This window comes from Crocodylus siamensis, chromosome 6 (genome assembly GCF_052110815.1).
Source record: "Crocodylus siamensis isolate JL-2025a chromosome 6, ASM5211081v1, whole genome shotgun sequence".
NCBI lineage: Eukaryota > Metazoa > Chordata > Crocodylia > Crocodylidae > Crocodylus > Crocodylus siamensis.
This window is the reverse complement of record NC_143400.1, coordinates 68211082-68230819: the sequence shown is the minus strand read 5'-3', so window position 1 is coordinate 68230819 and position 19738 is coordinate 68211082.

Sequence of the window (19738 nt, the reverse complement as noted above, 5' to 3'; positions counted from 1 at the left end):
TGGCTTCCAGGAAAATCAGTCAGTCTATCTCTTTGTTGAAAGATTGCGATAATCATGCTTGCAGAGTCTCTGCCAAAAATGTGTGTGATAGGCATGGTAGCTCCCTTTGTTCTACCCAAGTCAACCTTCAGTGATCTAATGAAAGTAAAAAGTGGAACAGTTCTTGTCAGAATGGCACAGGAATCAGAACCCTGGCCAAAAAATGACAAAAGAGGGGTAAGAAAGGGAGTATAAAGATGAAGAACTCGACTAAGCTCCGTTACACTGGTTTTCAAATGCCAGGGATTGAGAAACACTGATTACCAGTCCCTTGCTAATGCAAAATCACAGCAGCTAGCAGCAGCTTTGAGGGAGAAGGATTTCAAATCTGCAGACCGCTAGCTATAGAAGTGGAAATCATGGAATTACATTTGATATATAAGAACCCATGGGGGAAAATTAAATGCAAATTTGTCAAATGCTGACTCACAATTGTTTTACCACATGATTAGTTCCATCTAAATGAATGCTACTTGAATTAGGACATTTACAAATCTAAGATGTGCTGCTCTTTTGTAAATGTTGTAATTTATGGGTTGGAATAAACAGAATGATTGTTTTGATCTCTAATTGACAAATGCTGAATACCTATCCATTTTTCCCCTTTGTATAAAATGTTCTTCCTCACTGAACACGTGCATGACATGTTTATGCAGGGCCAAATCATGCACTTCTGGCATTGGCCTGGTCATAAAAGGGTAGCTACACAGCTGAATCACTCCAGGGGAAATCTGGAGCAGAGCTGAATCTCACGGAGACCCCAAAGCACAGGGAACTGTTAAGGTGAGGAATTGCATGTGGCCTGATCTCACCAAGAGGAAGTATCTCTTGCATCCTACCCTGAGCTCAGGAACAGTATATGAGTGGGCTTTTGTGGGAATGTGCAAATTAGGTCATTATTGACTTCCTGCGTGATCATCAGAATACAGTTAGTATGTCAGAGACTCTTGTCCAGCAAATCAGAAAGACACAAGAAAGGTTTGTTGTAAACTCTGAGCAACAGACCAAACTATTGTTTTTATTATCCTCACATCAGTTGTCATGATTTCATTGACTTAAAGCTGCTGGTTTACACCAGCTCAGACCACGGCCCTTCATCTAACCTTTTTTAAATATACTCTTGTTCTAATATACTCTTGTTCTATTTCTCTTGTCTATCAGGTTTCTCTCCTTTCCCCTTCTGTGCTATGGCAATGGAACTGATTGCAATAAAAGTGGTACAGCCTTAAGCAGTCATTTTTCAGTTTTTAACTACTGTACTTTCTCTGGTAGCAGGGGACTCGTATTACCAGACTATCGGCATATATTTTAGCAGAAGAACATGTAATTCAGTACATTAACATTGGGTTGAAAAACCCTGTTTATTACTAGTTTAAATTTTACTTCATTCTACCCTACATGTAGTTTCTGCATTTCACCTATTTGTTAGGATCACATTCATACAATGTTATTTTACACTGGATAAGAGTGACTGAGGACTCTGTTTCCTTGGAAAGTTGTTTGGATTTCTTCCTTTAAATATTCAGATTAAATTGCTGTGCTGGGGTTTCTTATGTGAGTGGGTGATGGAATGGGATATAAATGAAGTGTGAAAGGTGGTACAGTCTCATTTTTTATCCCTTTCTGTTAATTGTGGCAGTGTTTTCTGTCTTTTTTTCTATTCTTCCTGGAAAACCCATAAAGAACAAATAAGCAAATATATTAACCTGTGGACTAGTGATTAGTCAGAAAAAATGATAACTAGGAGTCAGGTACAAAATTAGAAAGTTTGGGGAACAGGAAATTATTTTTAAAAGGACAGAAAGCTTACTAAATAGGAAGTTGATCTTGACTTACCTGTACTGATCTGGAACTGAGAAAAAGTTGAAATCTTTTTGCTGTCTATGACTGTCAACACTTGAGCCTTTGGGGGTAGAAACAGATGTCACCTGATGTTGCAAGCAACTACATGCTCCTAGCCTTTGTCAAAAGCTAGTGCTGCTTTATTGTGACAGAGGTCTATTTGCTATTTGGTGGGAGAGTGCAGGCAGCCTGGAGCTGCTTGCACTCTCCAGCCATGCTTGAGGGGCCTGATACAGAACACCCAGGCCATTCCCCTCAAACCACAGAAGCACCTGCCTGGTTTTCCCTGCTTACAAAGAAGTGCCCCAGCAAATCTCAGGTTGCCTTTTTGTAAGTGAGGAAAGTCAGGGTTCTCCACTAATGCAGACCTACTCCAGGATCTCCAGGGAAGTGTCTCCATGGAGGCACAGAACCCAGGCACCTGCACGGCCTGGTGCCTCCACAGTGTGACCTCTGCTTTATGTGGAGGCATGAGTCAGTGTGGTTCCTGGCAAGGAATTGCGGAGAAGTGTGGCACTCAGGCCTGTGTGTAAAATATGAGTCAGTGCAGGTCCTGGTGTGCGAGTATGGGGCACAAGAAATTCCCTGGGTCTTGCACCACCACGTTTCTGTGCTGCCCCACATCAGGACCCATGATGGCCCTTGCCTGCATGTGAGGCATGGGTCAGCATGGTACCTGGGTCCCAGCAAGAAGGTGCAGGGCAACAAGAGAGGTGGGGAAACCCAGGGGAAGGGGAATTCATCAGCTATTGTCTCGTATCAAGCCCGTCCCTGATGCAGGACAATAGGTGATGTGTTTGGTCCAATCAAGTGAATCATCTGTGGCAGGATGCATCCTACCACAGCTTCATCCACTTTCTTTAGAGACATTTCTTTTTATCCTGAGTAACTGTTATCAGCACAGGAATGGTCAAAAATGGACTAGCCATTCTAGTACATTAGCTTCTCAGGGTGGTTTTGCAGTCTGCACTGAGTTCTGCGGTGCTGAAATTAGTTTAAAGGATACATGAGCTGCAATCATAATGTCTGCATTTTAGACATGTCTTTAGTTGGTGTTGCTAATAACTGGGGGATAGAAGGAGTATATATTATTTCTTTTGCTTATTTTCTGTAATTTGGGGAAATGTATACAATTATTTTTCCCTGTTTGACTGAAACATTTGTCATCTCTCTTTTTTTTAAAGTTTATTCAAATGGGTTCATTTTTGGCATTAAGTATACTAACACATGGTTAAGGTGTATAAAATGCTATGTAAGCCATGAAGTAATACCAGTTTGAACACAAGACCTATTCTGATGAGCAGAGACAAAAGCATTGGGTTACTTATTTTTTATGAATGCTTATGTTTTAAATGACTTGCTTTAACTATGGTTGCTCCCTTCTTGCATTCATTTTTCATAAATGTTTGAATGATTGAGAGTCATTAGCCCACTTTTCTACAAAAAGCAAATTTCAAGGATGTACACATGAACTTCCTTTCTATTGCCAGGCAGGAATATTAAAAATACTGAAGTGTGTACAAATGTCTTGTACTTTTCAGGGTGCCTGTGTTCTTAGGCAGAAACCATGCTCTCTTCCTGAATCAGTGCTGCACATGTAGCATGTGATTTGTTAATGGCAGTTATGTTTGTGCACCTATATGCTCATGATCATTACAGCATACTGAATACACTTTCTTCCATACATAATATATTATGCATTCATCAGAACTGATATGGTTAAAGTCTATGCATAAAACAACATTTGTCTATGATTCACAAATTTCTTGGAGTAAAAGAGGCATTAAAAGGTGTTGTTATGATTGTGAAGGAATATCTAGAGGCTTAATGGGTTTAAACAATTTACTGTTGTATGTATAACTATTGCAACATAAAGAACATTTATTTGCCTAGTAAATGGCATACCTTACATTACAGGAATAGTTTTTATACTTTTATGACTGTACCTAACTACATGGAGTATGAAAGCAAACATAAACCATTACTTTTTCTATTAACTCAATCTAAATGTTAGAGCATCTCAATCATTAAAATACACTGGGGGCAATTCCCCATGAAAAGCTGCTCTGGGGTCAGCAGTAAGGAGTAGGTTTTATATCTGCCCTTGTCTGAACTTGGCAAATACTGCATGCTGTTTTTTGCATTCTCTGAAGTACTGTTCTAAGATACACCTACAAAGAATGGAATCTCAGTTCCAGATTGGCTGACTCAATGATTTTATGTGTGGTACTTTTGAGGATGACTTCAAAGCGTGGCAGCACCCCCACCAACTTGAGTTCCCATGGATAGGGATAGATATTTTGATGGTACCCATGAGTATCAAGAGTTCCTGTATTGTCTTCATGCTGATATATATACCAGTGAATTCATACACTTTATAAAAGAGAATATCTCTTGCCCACTAGTAACTTTTGACCTCTTGCATTGACTGGGTATTACATTATTTATTTTGCTGTCGGCATCTACATCTGATTTAACCATTGATTACCTAATGCATGTTGTGTCTGATGTTTAACTATGGGTAAATTTGAAATGTAACAAGTGCTGGTGTTCATGAAATAAAAATAATCTTCAGCAAGCTGCACACTCAAAGTTAAACAGGTAGAATATTTTTTTTCCTGAGGTCAGTAATACACATCAATATGACATATATTCCAAAGAAATACTGTAGAAACTCATAAAAGCAGATTCCCTTGTAAAATATATTACAGCGTTGTGTTGTTGATACCTTCCAACATAAAACAATAATTCTTAGCAATATATCTGCATTACCAGATGCATTAAACTTATTGCCTACATAGCTGGTTATATATTAGATTTATAGGGCTGTTCTCCTCTCTGACAAATGCAAATCAGGAGTGTCTTCATTGACTAGTGTAGATGATCTTAGAACCATGTACATTTAAGTGCCTCGTCAAATTCAGTTGACTCTTTCTCTTCGCTATCACAGAATCATTTTTGTTGATAGGTTTAACACTTGTTATCTTCAAATGGATTTATACAAAAATATGCAGAAAAAATCATATCCTAAACTGAGGGTGCATCTACACATCACTCTATGGTGACATAGTGACATGCTATGTCACCATATGGTACACTTTGGTGATGTAGCAGTCACATGGGTCTACACATGATTGGCAGCTACATTGCCATAGCAGTGCATTTCCTCATTATAGCACACCAGTATGGCAACATAGCAGCAAAATCTAACCATGTGCTATGTGCACAGGACAGTACGGGCGGTTACTGCACCATGCTTAGTACTTCCATAGCAACATTGCCTTATGGCAAGATGTAGATGTGGCCTGAGTTCAGTAAGAAAAAGTGTAAACAACATTTTAACAACTCTCTGCAATAGTGGAAATTCTGTCATAGAAAATTACAAATGCTCAATAATTTGGACCTTTTCATACTCACTTTAACATGATTGGTTGGGTTGTGGACTACCATGGGCTGTGCAGCATTTGGCACCTTTTGATGCTATTGTGATAATGATAATAAAAATTATGATCCAGTTTTAAAAGTCAAGCCACATGAGATGGCTTCTTCCAGGGCGCAGTCTTAAAGTTTCACTAAAGTAAATCTTATTACGCAGTCTATGCAGGGAAAAAATCATATATTTATTACAACATGAGAAATTCTATCAACAAAAATAACTGCATTTTAAAATGGTCAAATTATAAAGTTATTTCTAACCCCCCCCAAACCTAAATATAATACTTTACCCAGAACCTACTAGTAATATTAGACAAATAGCTTTATTTAGAATGAAACTTTCTGGAACACCATTGACAACAATAGAGTCAGCTTCTTTGCGAGTTGGTCAGAATTCAGCCTTTGCAGTGTGATCCAAAGCCAACTGAAGTTGATGGGAAGATTCAAATCAGAGTCTTAGTGGACATCCAGATATATTTTATATACCACTATACCAATACTTGTACTAAGCAAAAATATATATTGCTTTCCTGTTCCAGAGATTCCTATAGGAAAACCTTATTACCTCCTAACATTGGTCTACGCAAAATTGTGTCATTTAAGGGAGAACACTTAGTATGGTGAGCAATGGGTATTTACTAGATGATTTATTCTCCACCCTGTTCCTTGAAATAGGAAGTGTGGGTATGTGATAAATATAAGACACAAGAAAATGGGAGCAGGCGGTTAAAATGTGTGTGTATAAATATTAGAGATAATCCAGTAAGTACCTAACATACTGCTGATGCTATATAGTTAGAATTACTAACAAGGTGTTTACTTTATATTATTTTATGTGATTAGAATCCTGCATGTTTATGTTGGTATTCAAAGAGTAAGTTTAAAAAGCTACCACAGGGAAAATAAGTTTGTGGTGGTGAGCTGCCTTATTTGTGAAGGTAAGGCACACATGGAAAACGAACAACCTAATATGAAAAAAGCTAACTGTTGTATTGCTATAGGTTTTCTAATTTGTGCTTTAGTGATTCTGGCATAGCTGAGTGAAATGGAAATGTACAGTATGTGTTTATTTTAAAATGTATGATGGGTGTAGAGCACCCTCTACTTTCTTTTGATCAAATAACACTCTTGAGTTTGGAGTGAAAGAAAATAGCTGTGTGCTGTTTTTCTGCAGATTTTTGCACAGAAATCAGAAGAAAGAATTTGTCTATAGGGTTCATTAACTGTTGGCCTCTGCTGGCAGTAACCCATGTTATATAGGCCACCATTGTGACATCCTCAAAAGAACTCCCCGAAGGAGGCAAAGTCTAGAAGGAGAATATCTACTCTGAAGTTTCCCACCTTCCCTGAACTATATCTGCAGAGCCACCCCAGGAGGGGAGAATGTGGCTTTGAAAAATAACACCTTTGTTATTCCAAGTGTTAGAGATGAAGCAGAGTTTTCAGATGGCCCCAAGGTTTTTGCACCCTTCACCAAACACAGATGGAAACTGGACTCTTTGAACTGCTTTGAAAATCTGTTACCATGCATTGCTGTGGGGCCTGTGAAGCAGCCATTGCTAACTTCTGTCTGCCTGCAATTTTTATGGCCATGTGATGACAAGGGATTAAATAGCTTCATTTTAGAGGCAGACAGCTTTTAAATGTATAAATAAAATAAATAAATAAAACAACCCCCCTACCCCCAATAATTTCCAGCTCAAGGCAAAACCTTAATAGATGTTGAGGTAATATCTCAATGAATGAGGATAATTTTAAAGTAAAAATGTGAGCAGCTTAGAATTCAGAATTCTATCTAGTTGCAAAACCTTTATAGTAATATGATCTTGGTACATTTGGATCTTGAAAGCTAACAATTGTCCCTTGCTGTTCCCCAATTTAGGAATCTATCTGAATAGAGTTTAGGAACATATCTGAATAATTACAGTATATGATAGAGTGACTATTCATTGTACCGAATTACTTCCTATTCAGTGCCTGTATTGTATATGAAAATAAAACAGAGGTTTAAAAGCAAATCGGAGTTAATATAGAGGAATGCAGCATTCTTTAAATAATATGAACTAATTGTATAGTGCATGGGAAATATTGCAGAGCTTTCTCTGTGAGAATGTGTACTCTGAAATGTTTGTGACCTGTTACTCATTCCTGCAGACTTCCTGATTTTTTTTGTACTCATTTCCCAGTTTAATAAAAAGAATGCTAGAAAGCTAAGGAAACATCATTAAAAGCTTTGTTTCTATTGTTATTAGAGCATATTGAATGTTACCAAATAGATTATCTTGTTTGCTTTCATTATGTATACTAGCTTATTTAGTGCTTCTGCTAGTGAATGACTGTTTGAACCTTTTCTATATACAACATAACCATTTAAGATTTTCCCCCCTCACATTGGAGAACTGAACTCCGATGTACAAATCAAAACCTTGCTACTCAGAGAAACTCAGTTTTGGTTATAGTGACTTATTTCAGCAGATGAAAATCAATACAACAAAATGATATCAGCAGAACTAGCCACTTAATAGCCTGTCTTGCCATATTCCATTGCACTCCCTATTATGGCTGTATTATCCCATTCATGATAGATATAAAATCTCTTTGAAGACTAAGGGTGAGTGAACAGTGTGGGATAAAATAAAAAACAGATAAGAGTGTTACCCAGCTTTATAACATAGCCTGAGTGGATGATTCCATAAAGCTTCTTATTAAGCCTCCTGTACAAGGCCCATTTCCTTCTCCAACACAGGTCTTCTCCAGAGAAGGGCTCTACTGCTTTCAATCTTCTCCAACAGATAGGAGCTGGTGGGACATACTCTATAAAAGTACTGGTAAGGTATTCTGCACTAATAGCCCAAAATATTATGGTGCACTGGACTATGACTGTAAAATAATTATACTGTAGTATAATTCTGATAGTGTGCTATCAGAACAATGATTTTCTTGCTCCACTTTGCTGAGTTCTCTTTTAAATTGTTTCTTTTTTTTATTTCTCTTGCAATTATGCATCAAAAACTTGGAGATCTTTTTGTATATACAGGGTCCAAAGTTCAGGAGGCTTGGATCAGATGGAGAAGCCCTGGAAAATGCACTTGTTCACATGAAATTAATCACAATTTTCTGATCCTGTTGAAATGTTGAGTAGATCTTTCAGCATCAGTACTTGGCTCTAAAAGATGTGAAACTGTATTTCGCTGCATAAAACATAATATCTGACAGATCAGACATTAATCAATTAAAAAGTATATTATGGAAATTATATTTTTTTTAGGTCCCACTTCTTGCTCCTTTTAAAGGGAGGACATAGGACTGTCCAGTCTACTGGGACATGTTGCCACCCTGGAGAAGATAACAGGGTTGTGGATGCTCCATAAAATTCTTCTCTCCAAAAAAGAGAGGAGAAATGGTGAAAGGCCCTTGCTGAGTTTCATTTCTCCAGGGATTCCTACCTTAGGTTTTCCATTGAGAAGTCCCAGTTTGGGCCTAATATACATACTTTCTTTCCAGGCAATATTACTTATTTCTAAGTATGTGTAAATGGTGGAGGTCATCACAGAAATAACCTCTGCAAACAGGACTTGCTACAGGAAAAATATTTAAAAACAAGCTGATGGGAAATCTCAGCATGGCAGTACAGGCTGCTAAAATGTCAACATATACCCAGGTATTACCACAAAGAGGTTATAGAGTTCACCAAAGCTTTGCCCTACAGGCTGTAGATTATATGTGGTAATTGTGAGATAACGTTTACCAAGTATTGGCTCTTTGGTCCTACTGGACAGAGTAGAAAATATGTTTTACTTGAGGCATATTGTCTCGGTGATAAAACTAAATTAATACAAAGGTTTTGCATTTCCTTGTATCCCACCTAATCCCAGTGGAGTGGGACAAGGTGTGAAACAGCAGAGTAATTTATTTAAACTTCTGACTTTCGAAACAGTTCACATGGGGAAAAAAATTACTGTAGCCCTCAAACCATGTCTTAGAGTCCTCGCTTTGAAGTTACTTCTGTTTTATCTTTTTAAACAGAATTGTACAAATTCTATGGACTCATATTCCTTGAACTAATGTGAACAGGAGGCCTGTGTATGCATAGGTGCTGACTTTGGTTTTTGCCGGTGGGTGTTTGCAGTCATACCCCCTCAAAAAGGTGCTTTACTTTAAACTCTGAATGTTCCCGTGCTGAGCCCCACTCATGCCCAAATGAGCTAGCACGTTACTACAACCTGGCTCTGGTGCCAGCATCTGTAAAGATTGGGCACTTTTAGTGGGGCTTTTTGTGCTTTTATCTAGTAGGTGATTGAATCAGTTTTAGCTAAAAGCACCAAAAAGTTTTGTTGAAATGCTCAGTCTTTACCGTGTTGCAGAGCTGGGTTGAAGTAATGCACTGCATCTTCCAGTAAAGCACTCTTTTTTTTTTAATGTTTGCAAGCAGCCTGTGGCAGTGGCTCATGGGTGCTTGACTCCTGAAGCACCCATGAAGCTGGCACCTATGAGTGCATCCAGATGACCCCACACATGCCTCTTGCTGCGTCTCAAAGCAGTTTGAGACGTGGCATGATGCACGCTGGGAACAAAAAAAAATCTCCCCAGGAAATCCAGGTACCAAAATAAAACATGGAAAAAAGTGGGGTAGGGCATGGTCCAGGAGCATGGCCTGAGGCAACCAGAGGCTCAGGTCCTCCACAGAGACAGCCAGAGTGTCTCTATGGCTGCCCCTTGTCCTAGTGCTGAAGCACACTGCCTGCCCATGCAAGGCAAATAGTGGTGCAGGCTGCAGGGACCTGGACCTGGGCTCTGTTCCCAGTAAGTAGGGGATTGGGGGGGGCAGAATGGGGGAGGCTGTGAGGGTGCAGGGGACCCTCGGGAGGGGTGTGTCCCCCCCACCCGCCCACCGTAGATGCTACAGCTCCCCCACCCAGCCCCAGGCCCAGCCCCAGCTCTGCTGCATGGCAGCAGCAGTGGTCATAAGGGTGCACTGGGGGCCTTGTGGCACAGCCCCCCTATGAGGCATGGGGCAGTGGGGGGCAGCATGGCTCAGCACCAGCCACCAGCACCTGGCACTGCTTCTGCCACATTGTGCAGGTGTGGCCTGGCTCAGTGTGGTGCAACACCGCTCAGCTTAGCAACACAACTGTCATCCTGGGATCCCACACCACCAGTCTGAGTGACCTGGAGCTTCCCAAAGGCACACAGCACTGTGTGGTGCTGCACCGAGCCGAGCTGTACCCACATGATGTGGCCGAGGCAGCACCAGGTGCCAGGTGGTCAGCACTGAACTGTTCTGCCCTGTACCATGTGTGGGGGCTGTGCCATGAGACCCAGAGCTCCCCAATGGCAGCTGCTGCTTCTGGCAAGCTGTGGACTGTGCGAGGGGCTGGGGCCAGGCAGGGGGGCTCTGGGCCCTGCAGGGGGCTCTGGCCCTGGGGGGCGGGGGGGGATGTAGCCCCTGTGGGAGGGCTCTGGACCCTGCAGGGAGCTATAGCCCCTACTGGTTGCTGACCTGTTGGCCATTTGGGGGCCAGGAGGACACACTTGAACAATTCAGAGTGGGCTGCTGCAAGGAGCACATCTTCTGGGTGATAGCTGCCCAGATGGCAGAGTGGGGTCTGGGAGGGGTGCAGCCATGAGGTCACAGGTCCAAGGGGGCAGATGCTGTCACAGATGGCAGCAGGTCACAGCCAGGAAAAAGGCCGCACTGCTAGACTGCTGCAGTGGGTAGAGGGGGCAGGGGCCACTCCAGGTCAGGGCTGCTTCAGCAGTTCAGCTGCACAAGGGGTAGTGTCTCCAGATACCAACTGGCTGGGACTCAGAAGCTCCTGGGCACATCCATACATGCAAGCACATGTGCCTGCAGCAGCTCAAATAGAAGCAGTGCAAATTTGATCCAGGGCTTTTTGCCTCAGCGCACATGCCTGGACATGCATTTCAGTGTGGGGTAAATTGTGCCACTTGGGGCAAAATAAACCTTCCAGGCTCCTCCTAGATCTACATCCAGGAGAGCTAGAGCCTGGGGTCAGCACCTGTGCTGTCCCCAGCAATATAAAAAGCTGCCCTTTCTTGGCCTCATCAGTACAAAAAAATGCCCTTTCAAGTAACTCAGGGCTACTAGCTGTCAGGAGCTTCTGGGGCCCAGCCAATTGGGACCTGGGGACACCAGCCCTTGTGCCAGCTGGACTACTGAAGCAGCCCTGAGAGTTCCCTGAACCCTCTACCTACTGCAGCAGTCTGGCAGTGGGGGCTGCTGCCTGGCTGTGACCTGCTGTGCACCTGCCACACCCAGATGGGGACTGCACAGCCAGTGGAGGCATTTGCTCCTCTGGGCCAGCTACCAGTGGGCTGTGGCTGCAGAGTTGGCCTTTGTGCAGCACTACTGCCATGTGTGCCCCCTGCCCAGCCATCTGGGCAGCTATTGCCCAGAAGATGTTCCAAGTGTGATGGCCTGCTTTGAACTGTCAAAACATGTCCTCCTAGCCCCAATTGGCCAGGAGGTCAGCCACAGCTGCCTGGGTCCAAGGTACCAGCTCTGAGCAGCCTCCTCTGCGTGGGTCCTGCCACTTGCCTCCCTAGCAGGAATTCTGGTATTCCCTATTTGAAAACTGAAAAATCCCTGATAAAAAATCCCAAAGTCATGCTAAAATACCCCCAAATTCATGTTCCTCCATAATTAAAACAAAAGACCACTATATATATATATATATAGAGAGAGAGAGAGAGAGAGAGAGAGAGCGAGACAGAGATCAGTTGGGCAATATTTTATTGATACATCTACAGTGTTAAAGCAATTTGGAAGCCTACCAGTGTCTCTATCATCATAATAAAATGAATTCTAAATACCTACATGTTTTGCTCTTTGCCTTAGGTTGTCTTACCATAGAGCAGTTAGAGCTTCCTGTGACCCCTTAACTAACCAGGATGTGGGGACAGCTGCCTTTGCAGCCACAGCTCATGCCAGCAGGTCTCATCTTGTCTGGCATCCTGGCCCTGCCTCTGATGTCCCGCATAGCCCCAGCAGTCCAGGACTCAAAAAAACAAAGAACCCCCCCACCCAAAGCTCCACATTCATTGGCAGTAGCAGCTGCTGTCGGGGTCACTGGGGCCTCATGGCAGAGCTGGCCCCTGCAGTCCTGGCCACCTGGCACCCACACTGCCACCTCCCCATTGCATGGGTGCAGCCGGTGTCAGCAGGGGTCACGTGGCTCCGTGTGCTGTCAGGCAGCTGTCACCCAGGCCCTGTGCTGCATGGGGGGGGGCGGGGAACTCTACCATGAGACTCTGACAGCAGCTGCTACTGCCAGTGAGAGTGAAGTTTTAAACTTTTTTTTTAATTGCTGGAATGCTGGGGCTGAGCGGGGCAGTGATCGGGGAGGCTCGGGGGCAGGTGGGAGATGGGGCCAGGTGTGGCAGCTATTTGGGGGGCTCAGGAGGCAGGTGGGGTATGGGGATAGGGCTGAGCGGGACAGTCATTGGGAGGGGCAGTGATCAGGGGGGCTGCGGAGTGGGCAAGGCTGGTGAGAGTCCCCCATTGGTCCCCTCTCCCTCCTTCACTTCCCCACCCCCTACTTAACAGCAGGAGCCCGAGTCCAGCTCCCTGCGGTTGGCATGCTGCCTGCTCTGCTTCACCACTGGGGTGAGGGCCAGCCACAGAGACACTGTGGCTGGCTACAAGAGCATCTCTGTGGAGGACTGAGCCTCTGGTTGCCTCAAGGCATGGTCCAGGACTGTGCCCTGCCCTGTTTTTTACCCCTGGGATTTTTTTTGACCCCTGGGTAATGTTTTTTTTGTTCCTGCACATGCCTCTTGCAGTGTCTCAAAGGGCTGAGACATTGCAAGATGCACGTGTGCACTCGTGTGGATGTACCCCCTGAGGGCAAGTAGCCCTGAGATGCTTGCCAAAGCAGGTTGTTATGCTGCTGGGGCCAGCACAGGTGCTGGACCCAGGCTCTAGCTGCCTCTGGCTGCAGATCCTGAAGGAGTTGGGCAGGGTTATTTTGCCCTAAGTGGCACAACTTGCCCCACACCAAAGTGCATGTCCAGGCATGTGCACCAACATAAAAATCCCCAGCTCAAATTTGTGCCATTCCTATTTGAGCTGCTGCAAGTGCACATGCCTGCATGTGTGGCTGTGCCCTATGTGTGTATGAACTGAAGATAATATGCAGTAATGAATAATTTATACTATCATGAATAAGAAAAGTTGTCTTAGAATATAAATGCAAATGGAAGAGTTTTTCCTCTGCTTTTTTAAGTGAGAAGAGAATTTGGCCCGGAGTGCTTAATACAAAGTACAGATAGGAAGGGTGGCAGGGAAACTTTCAAATGGAACTTTAATCATGAAGTTCTCATTACCACTGCTGAAATCTCTGGATCCTGTAATTGGAATATATCTCCTAGGATAATTCAGGGAATTTGACCACTTTAGCAAAAGCCATTTTAAATCTGAGGACAGGATCAAATCATCATGTTTTACTGCTTATTCAAGCACCCTTTAGAAATAGTACTAAAAACATGAGGACTACATTCCCTCTGGAGGAAGGTTCTGTAGAACTTAATAGAAACTGATATCCTTCCTATTGGTTATCTTAAACATCATACAGATTTCACTGAAGCATTATAGCCTTTATATAAATTCTACAGGGCAAATAAAAAACAACTGTAGAAAAGATATAAGTATCATTAAGGTCTACAGGTCTTTCAAGTTATTTCTGTAGACTACTATGATGTTATTATAGGATCCTACTGATGTCTTTCTATATGATTTTTCTATAGGGGTCATTCTAAATCAGGCATTATTGATATCAATAGAGTAATACAGCTATAATGGAAAACAGATATTGGTCCCTTTGATATCTGTTCCTTATGTATCATATTGGTAGAGAAGTCCCTTGAATCTAATAATGATAGGCTTGAGCCTTCTGATGGGCTTGAGCATTTAATACTGCTGGCCTGAAATCATTTAAACTCTGAATCTGGAGTCTTCTAAGGAACAGCTGAGCACCAAATATACTAGAGCAGCCTGAAATTTTCTCTAATTGTTCCAGGATGCCACAGTCACTTTAGGGTAGCTGGAGATCTTTGGAATACAGCCAGTCTTCCAGTCAGACCTTCTCCTGTATCCAAACTGGTCATTTCCCTCAACTCAGGCTACAAATCAGGAATGGCCTTTTTAAGTGGGGATTCCTCTATAAAGAAGGGATACTTGGACAGCCTGTAGAATCATAAGAAAAATGTGAGTGTGGCAGTGCCTGCCACCTTAAGGGCTGGAGCAGGCAGCCAACAGGTGCCTAATTAAAGTGGCCATTTCCAAACAAAGGGCAGCCAGGCAGAGACAGCAAACAGCTACTTGCAGCTGAGGAAGCAGCACCATCTGGCTCCATTGTGGCATGGAACATCTTGGAAGTAAGGGTGAGAGCTAGGGGGATGGCTTGGAGGCTCCTGGTTTTGAGCATGACCTAAAACTGCACCCTGCAGGGATAGAAAGCCTGGTGGGACTTTCGGTGGTGTGCCAGCCCCACTCAAATACCAGGACTGCTCAGCTCCCCAGTGAAAGGCAGGTTGGGGTGCCTTAACCCCAGCCCCCACAAAACTGGGTAAGGGTGCCAGGTATGGCTATGGCCACCTGAGCCCCAGGGGGTGTAAGACCCCAGGGAAGGAGTGGGGCCAGGCATTGCTGCAGCCACCTGAATCCACAGGGATGAAAGACCTCAGAGGCCCCAGGGAGGAGATAATTGTGTAGAACCACAGAGGGGGTGGTAGCAAAGATCCTGGCAGGGGTTGAGTAGGGTTGTGGGATGGCCAGAAGGGCAGCACATGGGCCAACCTCCATGACCTCAAGTTATAGGAAGTGAGAAGCCCAGTGACAGGCGAGATGGGGTGGACTGCCCCATAGTCAAGTCAGTGGGATGACTTGAGGCTCAGCCCTGAGTTTGTACCCTGTCAAGGTAAATTTTATGCAAACTTATAACTTTCTGGGATGTAGTATTATGATTTGAAATCCTGCAAGTGTTCAGCATATGGAACAACTGTTCTATAAGTGGGCTCTCTATAGCTTGTTTTGAATACTGGAGAATAAGGATAACCTGATTTTTCTGCTGTATTCTTTCTATTTTGGTTTCCACTTGACTTCAGTGAGTATTATGCTTTTTTTTTTTTTTTAATTCTTGATGCCTAGAACATGTGACTAGCAACTTCTCAAAAACACCAAACCTGATAATTGACCATCCTAATTTACAAAGAGCAGATTATCTCCAACATGTGACATCTACAAGCAAGTTATGTTAAACTGTATTTTGTTGACATTATGGTGCAGTCTGAGGCATACACAGTGTAAGAAAAGTCAGTACAGATCATTTGTTTTGTTTTAATTATATTTTTATGATATATTGACTATAAACCCCGTACCATGCATAAGGGAAAAAAAGAGAGAAACTTCTGAAGCCTAAGGCCTCTTGTTGTTGCCTAGCTGTTTCTACTTAAACATATAACATACAGGGAAAGTGGATTCTTGCCAACCGCAGGGCCAACAAGGGCTCTCTAGTTCCTTAACTAACAAGGATTGATTACTGTCTTTAGGAATTGAATTTTTCCGTGCTTCACAGTTGACCAAAAGGGCAGCCATTAGGCTGAACGGTTGCATATCATTACTTTTCTCTCTTGTGGGATTCCTTTTTGATTTAGACTTGGTGTTTACACCAATAAAAAGAAGGAAAAAGCCATTGATCAACCAATATAAAAGGAAGAAGTAACAAGAAAATATTTTATCTGCTTGTGTACCTCACAGATGTATTCACTACAACACTTTTTCCAAAGGAAAATATGTGCCTAACTTTATTTTCCTATAAAAGAAATGTTCCCATTTTTACAAATTCACTTGTTACAGCTGGGAGGGAAACAATTTTCTGATTCTGTGAGATTCAATAGTAGGACAAACCCAAGCCTTCTAAAGTTTAAAAAAAACTAAAACAACCCAAAAACTAAAACAAAACACAGAGCCCTATCCTGGAGTGGTCAATAGCTTTATTGTTCAATCACTCATCCATACAAAAAGACAGTCATGTTCAAGCCTCTGTCCTCCTGACTTCCCAGCTATTCACTATTTTAGGGTTGTGCTGTGCTTTTGACCAGAAAGATTAGCCTAGAGCCAAGAATCCTTTTCTGAGGAAACCCCATTGAGATGAGTACACTTCCACCAAAAATGCTTAAGTTTCAATTAGCATAACCAAAAAATTTCCTGACAAGCCCCAATTCCATCCAGTTTTTCAGAACTTTGATTCACCGGTGCATTTCAGCACGTTATGAATGTTCTACACAGTCTGGGACAGAGTCACACTGTAGTAATTGTGTTTTGCATCAGTGTAACTTCCATTTAGTACATTGCTCCAGTTTTGTATTTTATATCAGTGCAACTCCCTACAGCAACACTTGTTTCCATAGAGCTCAACTCTGATACTTTTTCCACTTGCTGTGAGTGATCCTGTGTTTTCAAAGGAAAGACTTTAGAGCAAGGTCCTATTTTCTGTGAGACGAGGTATCCAAATCTGGACCTTAGTATTCTACAATGGACATTAGTCACCTAGGCTTGGTGCTGACATTACACTTTTTCTGGTTTAGGTGGTTGGAAACCAGTCTATACTCATAACAAAATAGAAGTTCAGGGCACACAGACTGGTTTCAAAATGGTGGGTACAAACCTAACATTAGACCCGGATCCTCAGCTACTCATAGGATGCACCAGGAGAAGATACACATCTTGCATCGATGTGAGTAGATAAGGAGTCCGTTCCACAGTTAAGCAAAATACATTGAGACAACTTCAAAATATTCAGAATGATTATCTGATTTACTTCTGAGCCGTCATGAAGCTTACAATATTACAACTCAATGTTGAAGGTCTTACAATCTTCAAGACTGATATACTCAAGCATTTGACTATTGAGTATAAACCAGATGTGATCCTCTTACAAGAGACGCACTGCAAAACTACACAGAGATTGAAGATACCAGGCTAAGTACTTGCAGAATCTATACCGAGTGAAGTGCATGGTATTACTAGCTTCACATGCTACAGCCTACCTTATCTACTTCTCTAGAAGTGTACACCAGAGCAGGAGATTGAAAGATCAATGATAAAAACCCAGATACCACAAGCATGAACATGTACAAACCACCTCAAGCACAGATAATTTGCACTATAATCCCGACTATGCTGATACCTGCTTTAATTGTAGGAGACTACAATAGCCAATACATCAAGTGGGGCTACCACTGGAATGATAAGAATGGAGAAACACTAGGCACCTGGGCAAGCATCAACAATGTATTACTCATACATGACCCTAAACAATCAAAGACCTTCATATCTGGCAGATAGGGCACTGAGGCATTTTAACCCAGACTTGGTATGGTGAGCTGGAACACAACCAGCACCAACAATAATGGTATTAAGCCACTTTCCCAAATTGCAACATCATCCCACATTGATTATAACAACTACTGATATAATAATTGAAATGCCAAGTAAACCAGCACTCAGATGGAACTTCTGGAAGGCTAATTGGTTATTATACTATGAGAAGACCAAGAATTCACCATATGAACTACCAGCACCTACTGCTAAAAAATATGAACAAGGCGTATTACCAACTTTATCTCCATGATCCTCACAACAGCCCATGCCACCATCTCCAGAGGGCACTGTAAGAAGGACATCCCCTGCTGGGATGAGAAATGCAGCAAACTACAGCAGACCATAGAATTGTTATCTGATAGAATAGCTAGATGTCACACCATTGAAATAGATATTCATCTAAATGAGATGAAGAGGAACAGGTAGCTAGATGCTATAAAAAACATAGACATGACACATGAAGCCAAAATGCTTGGTCAGCCATTAAGAGACTAGCCAGAGAGGGCAAGCCACAGAAACTTTGTGCTGTTCAACCAAATGCCATTGCAAGTATATTAGTCACAAACAGCAACTTTCCAGAACCAGACAGGAGTTTTGGTAAGGTCATCAAGCAGAAAACCACATCCATCCTAAAATCACCAACTGCAAATCAAAGCCTAATAGCTCCTTTCACTGAAAAAAAGATTAAGATATTACTATCTTGCATTAAAACAGGCAAAGCTTGTTACCAGATTTGCCCGCTACTTTGGGGTGTGCTCATTTATTAGGGCTAGGGTCTTGGTAATTCTATTAATGTGCTGCTTGTGTTACTTGTGTTTCTATACGGAGCTGTATCTCTCCCTTCTGCGAGCCCTCACCCCCCAATGGAGCTATCTTGCAGGACTCAGTTCAGTGGGGCTGGGTTCCTCCAGTCCCCAAATCAGTCATACACACAAACATACACAGATTAACATGACACGCCTGACCTGGCCGGGTTGAATAGCATGGACAGGCTGACACTCTCATATGCCAAGAATCAGTTCATCAGAGCAACAATAACTACAGTCAGACACAAGCACACAGTTAAACAGAATACCTCTGAGTCCAGCTGGGTGTCCAGCTGACACCCTCATGGGCCAGCATTCAGTTCATTAGGGCACGTCTGAGCCAAACTGGGTCAATCAGCCTGTACAAACTGATCCCCTTATGTGTTTCAAACTCAGCACGTCCCAATCTTTTAGCCTCTTGATGAGCAGACCCCACAGTATTTCTGGGCTTCACAGGGATCTTTAGCTTAGGTAAGAGGGGCGTTGCTGCAGAGCAAGTGGGGAAAGAGAAGTAAAGAAAGCAAAATATACCCAATTACCACCAGTTTGACTATAAAAGTTATTTATTGCTAAGTAGATGAAATATATATTGACACTAGTAGTGATAGACATGCAAAGGAAAAACAAACACAAACAGTCACAGTATACCCTGGTTTCACTAAGTATTTGGGGAAACTTAGCTCAAGCTTAACTAATAAAGTTCAAGTTCAGAACTATGCTTAGAGAGAGAGAAGAGAAAAGAGAGAGAGAGCTGGGATCTCACCAGTCCAAGGCACTCAGGTTGCAGAGCTGACAGGTTAAAGTTCTCAACACGATCCTTGAAGGGAGATCATCTTCCTCCTGCAGCCTCTCCAGAAGAAAGCGAATGGTGTCAGCACACACTGCTGCTTCTTTTACAGATTTTTATATCCCCAGTTCAGCTTCTTTCAAGCATTCTCAATATTGTAAATCAAATTGTCTTTTCTATTGACAAAGGGTTATCTGGGTGGAACATCTCAGGAACTTAATTGATACTCAGGAAACACCTACTTGGGAGCCAGCTTGACATTATATACTTGATGGGATCTCTCTTGGTGTCTTCAGAAACAGTAGATTGCAGCATCAGGGTTTTTGGATTTTTACTTGCTGTGAACAAGCCTCAGTTTAGCATGACTTTTCCAGATCTTAGTATAGTCTTTTAACAGACTTAAGGCACTTATTGGAGTGTTTATAA